The sequence below is a fragment of the Elaeis guineensis genome, chromosome 8, assembly GCF_000442705.2.
Source record: "Elaeis guineensis isolate ETL-2024a chromosome 8, EG11, whole genome shotgun sequence".
Lineage (NCBI taxonomy): Eukaryota > Viridiplantae > Streptophyta > Magnoliopsida > Arecales > Arecaceae > Elaeis > Elaeis guineensis.
In genome coordinates this window covers 3,093,918-3,100,193 of record NC_026000.2, presented here as the reverse complement: position 1 = coordinate 3,100,193, position 6,276 = coordinate 3,093,918, and positions in this window count along the sequence as shown.

The window sequence follows — 6,276 nt, the reverse complement described above, 5'->3', positions numbered from 1 at the left end:
GTCCATCGATCATTTTGAGATCTGTATTAATGGATGGATCATGGTGTTAGAAGAAGTTTGAGATCTATACATCCAACGGTGGATTGATGCGAAGAAAGGTGAATATTAATAAAGGTGCAATCATGGCCACGCATGACATATGGTTAGGACTTGGGCATGGCATTACGGACTTCATGTTAGGTATCCATTTCTTTCAAGTAAAAGAAGTGTGGACAAGAACCCAACCAGACCTACACAAACTTTTTAGATAATGATTCGGATTTTGCTTTGGTTCCGAAGATGCATCAGTTCCTTTCAGCTTTCAATGGCACCACCACCGCCAAGAAAACAATGCCTACGCTTCATTATGAGCGCATGGCCCGCTTAACTACTCGCATTATTTGAGACTGCTTTCTCCTCCTCCTCCTCCTCCTCCCGCTTCGAACCACGTGTGTCAGCTTGAACGTGTCTTTCCGACGTCGGCGGATCACCACAATGCGAAACTCCTGCACGGCATTTCAAAGACATCACATCAATGGGTGCGGAGGTCCCAAAGAGTATGCTTTAATATTCAGGGTTCCACTCGCTTCCCCCGTCACCCAGCTGGAGCTTAAATATTTGTTAACCTTATGACTGGAAGGATTTATGAGAGCGTCCCATCAAATGAATGATATTGATTCCCTGGACCCATTAATTACTGGGACGAGCTGGCTCTTAGCTCAATCGGTGGTAGGTTAGGCCAATACCAATGATGGACTGGTTCTGATCTCATTTTAAAATCCAGGCCTTCGGATTAATTGGAGCTTAACATAGTATCAGACCTACAGATCTTTCTTGCCTCTCGAAATCTCGATGCTCCAACTTACTAATCCACGTGTCATCCCTCATTCGATCATTCTGAGTTCTATCCCTCAGATTACAGGTCAGAGAAGATATTCAGAAATAATAATTCCATATTGGATAAGCTGAGGATTCTTGTTGTATCCCTCATATACTCTTGGATCCATTCATTTAAATGCACAAGATTTCAGATATAATGAGGACAAATCAATAATGAACACAATCACCTAAACCCAACCAACTGACATTGACTACAATCGATTCCTATTCAGGAGTATCAAGTCAAAGAAGGGATCTAAAAGATACCAATTGAGATATGTTGGTCCGAATGATGCCTAACACGGAACTTTCTCATTTGGCTATGGCTTCATTAATGTTGACCATATTTGGCTTTTATTTTGCTTTTTTGTTTGATATACATCAAAAATTTCATTGAATAAATATGGAACTACTGATATACTGATATGCATATACATATATATATATATATATAATTAAATTATATATCTTACATTACTACCATAAAAAATAATAATTGTAAAATTAATGATCGACCATTTAAATTAAAAATTCAAACAATTGAATATGATTTGAATTAAAAATATCTAGAATTGTAAAAGGAATGAATAGTATCAATTACATATTAAGGTGGTACAGTACATGATTGGATATATGAATTGAAAAATCACTTTATGCATCATGATCTACATAAAATATGAGTAGATTTAAATACACTAAGTTTTAATGATCAAATTATAGTAAAACATATTGTCATGCTTTCAAAACATCTATTTTTGACACTTATTAGATGATCATGTTACAGGCTGCCAAATTTTGTCTTTTGATATTTGTGTAATGTAGATTATCTTTGATGACTTGGTTCTTAAATTTTGGCAGCATCTACATATTTCTTTCCATGTACTTCTTTTATCAATACAAAAAAAAAAGCAAGATTTTTTCTTTTGATTTCATAAATTGGATTTTGATATCAATTTTTTGAATTAGCACGAACCTTTTTTTCTCTCTTGATGCTAAAAGATAATCATTCTCACGTAACCCCCTTGAATTTCTCCAATTTCTCCCTCCCTTTGTAAATTTCAACTGCTTGATAAAACTGGGGAAACTCATGTTATTCTTCCTCCATTTTCATTCAAAAAGAAACGCGTGCAAGAGAGAGAGAGCCAGCATCTTTGGTTAGGATGAAAAACTTTCTCCAGGTGGACAATGGCAATGAATACTCCTTTCTAGATGGTTAGATTCAAAGTCCAATAGTCTCTACCTGTCAAAGTGTGGTTATCTTTTAAGGAAGAGTAGAAGGGCTATTTATCATCATAACATTCATGTTGTGTAAATTTTGGCATCTTAATGCACATGTATAGTTAAAATTTTAGTAGCTTATGAACCCATGTGCTCTTTGATTTTTAAAATAGTTATATAAGATGGGTTATGCTCCTCTCGAGGTAAAGAATTCCATATTTCTTGTAACTTTAAAACCAATAGTAATTCATACTACTAAAAATGCTTAGAATAAAATCATATGTTTTGGTGGTCTTTAACCTATGCGTTAAATGAAAGCAAAAATTAATAGTTAAAATGATATGAGGCTATGTTTTATCATGATCTAAGTATTAAAATCTATTAATTTTTATGTATATAGATTTTAAAATTTTTTGATCATGATTAATAAAGTGGATTCTCAATTGAAATGCTTTATCATATATTTTAGCGCATAGTAACATGAAACCATCCATTTATTAAAAATGTGATCGTTCTTTCTCTCTTACAAGAACAATCAATATCAAAGAAGCCTCTGGTTATCCTCTCATGTGATAACAACACGGCACGCAGAGGTCCAACTAATGCATATATGCATGCATCTGGCATCGAAGGATTTGGTCCTTCTGTGTTACTTTTATTTACCAAATAAATATGACCAGAGTATATATGAGCTAATTTTAGCTAAAGAATAATTATATTAATTTTATTAAAAATGCATATATTTTAGAAAAATATATCAATAATTTATCATCATCTAGGATTAAATTCAACACATTTCATTAAGAAAGGATGCCAACCAGTGGAACAAATTATGGAATAAGACCCAAAATATTTTCTATCTTAATATATATTTTTGCCTGTGCTGAGATTTATTGCTGCCTATCCTTGTTCCGCTCTTCACGTACGAGGAAAGGGCCCAAGTTAGCCATCAGTCGGCCATCAATGCAGCAGGATGGTAGAAGCTTACGTGAGTCCCATTTGTTTGCATACGCATACTCGAAGCATGAAAACGAAGAAATTGTTGCCTGGACCACGCCCAAGTAGACCGCCCAAACCCCACAACAATGAATAACACCCCACATTAACCCATGTATTTCACGAATTCCTGATTGCACGTTATCCATCGTGCATGTGCTCCGAGATTTGTGCTGATATATCTGGACGTGTTCTAGCTAGCCAATAATTTCTCCATGTACCTACTATTGTTTTGCTTATCCGTACTGTCAATGAAATTAGCTGGACCTTTTGCGTGTCATGTGCTTTTTATTATCACATGAGAGGACAAGAAAAGCCTAGGTTGGTGCCTTTGATTTTGATTGGTCTTCTTCTCCGCAGGGTCAAAAAAAATGTAGTTAGATTTTTAATAAAAAAATTAGAGGTGATAATTTTTTTTTTTCAATCCAACGGATGTCCGATCCGATCCAAATGAGGTATGCTTTTTCTGTTTCGATTAAAATCCAAAATTGATATAAATTTTAGGAAAGAAATCTGAAACAGATTCAGATTGGATATGGATAATAATATGTGCTCCATCTGAATCCATCCTAATAACCCTTATATATATAAATAACACAAAATCCAATTCACCATCTAAGTTTATCTATTCGGACGCTCCAAGCCTCCAATCAGAAATCTCTAGGTCCCTAGCCATCATCTTCCATATTTGGCTAATGAAGACGATGAGTGGAGCAGGTAGAGCAGAGGCGGGTGGTAAGTACAGAGATGCAGGCAGCAGCGATAATGCGGGAGCCATGACTGAAGCTTAGAAGAGAGGTGAGGTGATGGGGGTTAGGGGCTTCAACAAGATAGTGGGGGTGGGGTTCGAAGGCCCGCCAACTGTGTGGTGGAGGAGGAGGAGAGGAGATTGGCGTCCATTATCTAAGAAAAAAAATACTATTTCACATCATCTAAGCTTCTCTCTTCGGTTGACAAAACCTTAACCATTGTCTACGTAAGAAGGTTGGCTTTGACAAAACCATAGCAATCATCTAAGGCTCTAAGCTTCCTTATTCCGCTGCTCCAAGCCTCCAAATGAATGAGACTCATGCAGATAAGAAATCCTACCCATCGTCTATTAGATTGATCAATTTTTTTGGCTTTTTGCTTTCTTTCTCTTTTTTGGAGATCTGTAGGGAAAGAGAGCCGAGAGCTGGGAGATTAGAGGGGTTTCTCAAATTGGATAGGAAGAGCAGAGGATTTTCTTAGATTCCAGTGTGGATTGTTGGATCAGGGAGGAAATTTTTGATGGAAAGAGAGGGGTTTTGGATACATCTGACTTGACTCGGCCTTATTTCAAGCTCCATTTTATCCGACCCAATCTAATATGGGTATGGGCGGGTATAGGTTTGAGTTTTTTGCCAATCGAGTGGGTATGAATATTAGTCGACCCCTGTAAGAAACAGAATATGCATGTTTTGCTTAGATGGAATTTGAAATATAAATTGAGAATATGTATTGTAAAATAAATGATTGAAATTTAAAAGGCATTGATAAAATTAAAAGTAACTAGACTTTATTAGGATCATCAATTCAGGACATGGATTGTCTAGCCAAGGGTCTTGGTATTGAATTTTTTTTTTTTTTTTGATAGAAGTGGAGGGAGAGATCTCAATTATCTAGCCATCTAATTTCAGATTTTCAGAAGTGCACTAACCAAGATTTAAACTTAAAATTTTGCAGCTAATGGGGCCAATCTCGATTCATGCATGATCCTAGCTTTGTTAATTTACCAAAAGTTTACCTAGTTATTGAATTATTAGGAGAACTTGTAGTACGTTATGCAAATGAGATATCATTTGATTTTCTAGTGTCGACAGTACTGCTTGCAAACTATAGTTGGTTATGGGTCTGACTTGGATATAGAAAATATTAAATTTTGAATAAATCCAGCCCAAAGATCAATTAAAAATAAATATAATTTCAGCCCGAGGCTTTGACCCATAATCAGCTCTATTTCAAACATCAAAAGAAAAATTTAGGGGTGAAAATTGCATTTGATAAAGAATGTTTCCACATCATAACTGTCATCTCACTATATGTTATCAATGATAGAGAAGATTGGCCAACCAACTAAATTGAAACTTATTAACCAACAGATAGAGTGATAGATAAAAAGAGTCCGGCATGAGAGGATAAAACTTTTATAATCAGACCGATCATTAAAGAAATTATGGTGCGCTCATCATCGTCTGCCATATATCAGAACTTACATGGATCATAAAGTAGAAGCAGAGAGGGAAAAAAATGAAGGCAAAATCCTTCATCGATTGTTCCCGACACCTGCTCCCCTCTTCGCCCCCTCTCTTCTCTCCGTCTCTTCATCTGCTTCGTCATCTTCTCTCACCCATTTCGATGAGATTTCGACTGGGTTTCTCTTGCCACACCTCCTGCGGCGGCACCCTCCCCTCTCCTCAGCCACACCGTCGCTGCCCCTTTCTTCTGCCCACCCTGCCGTCGTGCCATGGCATCCCTCGTTTGCTTCGTGTCTGTGTTCGGGATCACTAGGATCGACCTCATGTTCGTGTTCGGGATCGATGTGGATGCGTACTAGGGGAAGCCGCTCGAAGAGGAAAGTGGAATCGGGCCAATCGATCGCTTCGATGCATCAAAATTTCTGAGGAGGTTCGCCGGATAGAAAATGGCTCTACAGGCAAACAATTTGCAATTGGGACCGGAGAGTATGAAGACCTAGTGTAGATTTCAAATACCATCTTCAACATAGGAGCATTCAAGAATAAAACTGGACTAGTTTGTCTTGACTTACAATCTTCAAACATTTCTTTCTCCTAAAATAACTTTATAGCTTTATGATACTCAACTATGAATTTTGAAAGAGAAAGTTTTTTGCGAAATACTTTTTTGAATTGATTGTTCATTCTCTCACTCTTTTATGTAGTGGTCATATTAGCACAAAAAAAATCATGTCGGTAAACAGTGGCCTACTTTTCTCGAATATTAAATCAATTTGCTAATCATGGATTCGCATTAACTCCATGTTTATCCAATAATTCCATCCATCTCCTCTCAAACTTGTCAACTAAGTAATTTTCATACACACATCGTTTAAAGTCTATCAAAAATTTAGAAAACTCAAGGATAACATAGCCTAGATTAAGGGCAGCATTACGAAATATATGCCATAAGCACAATCTATGACAAGTATTAGATAAGACTATCTTA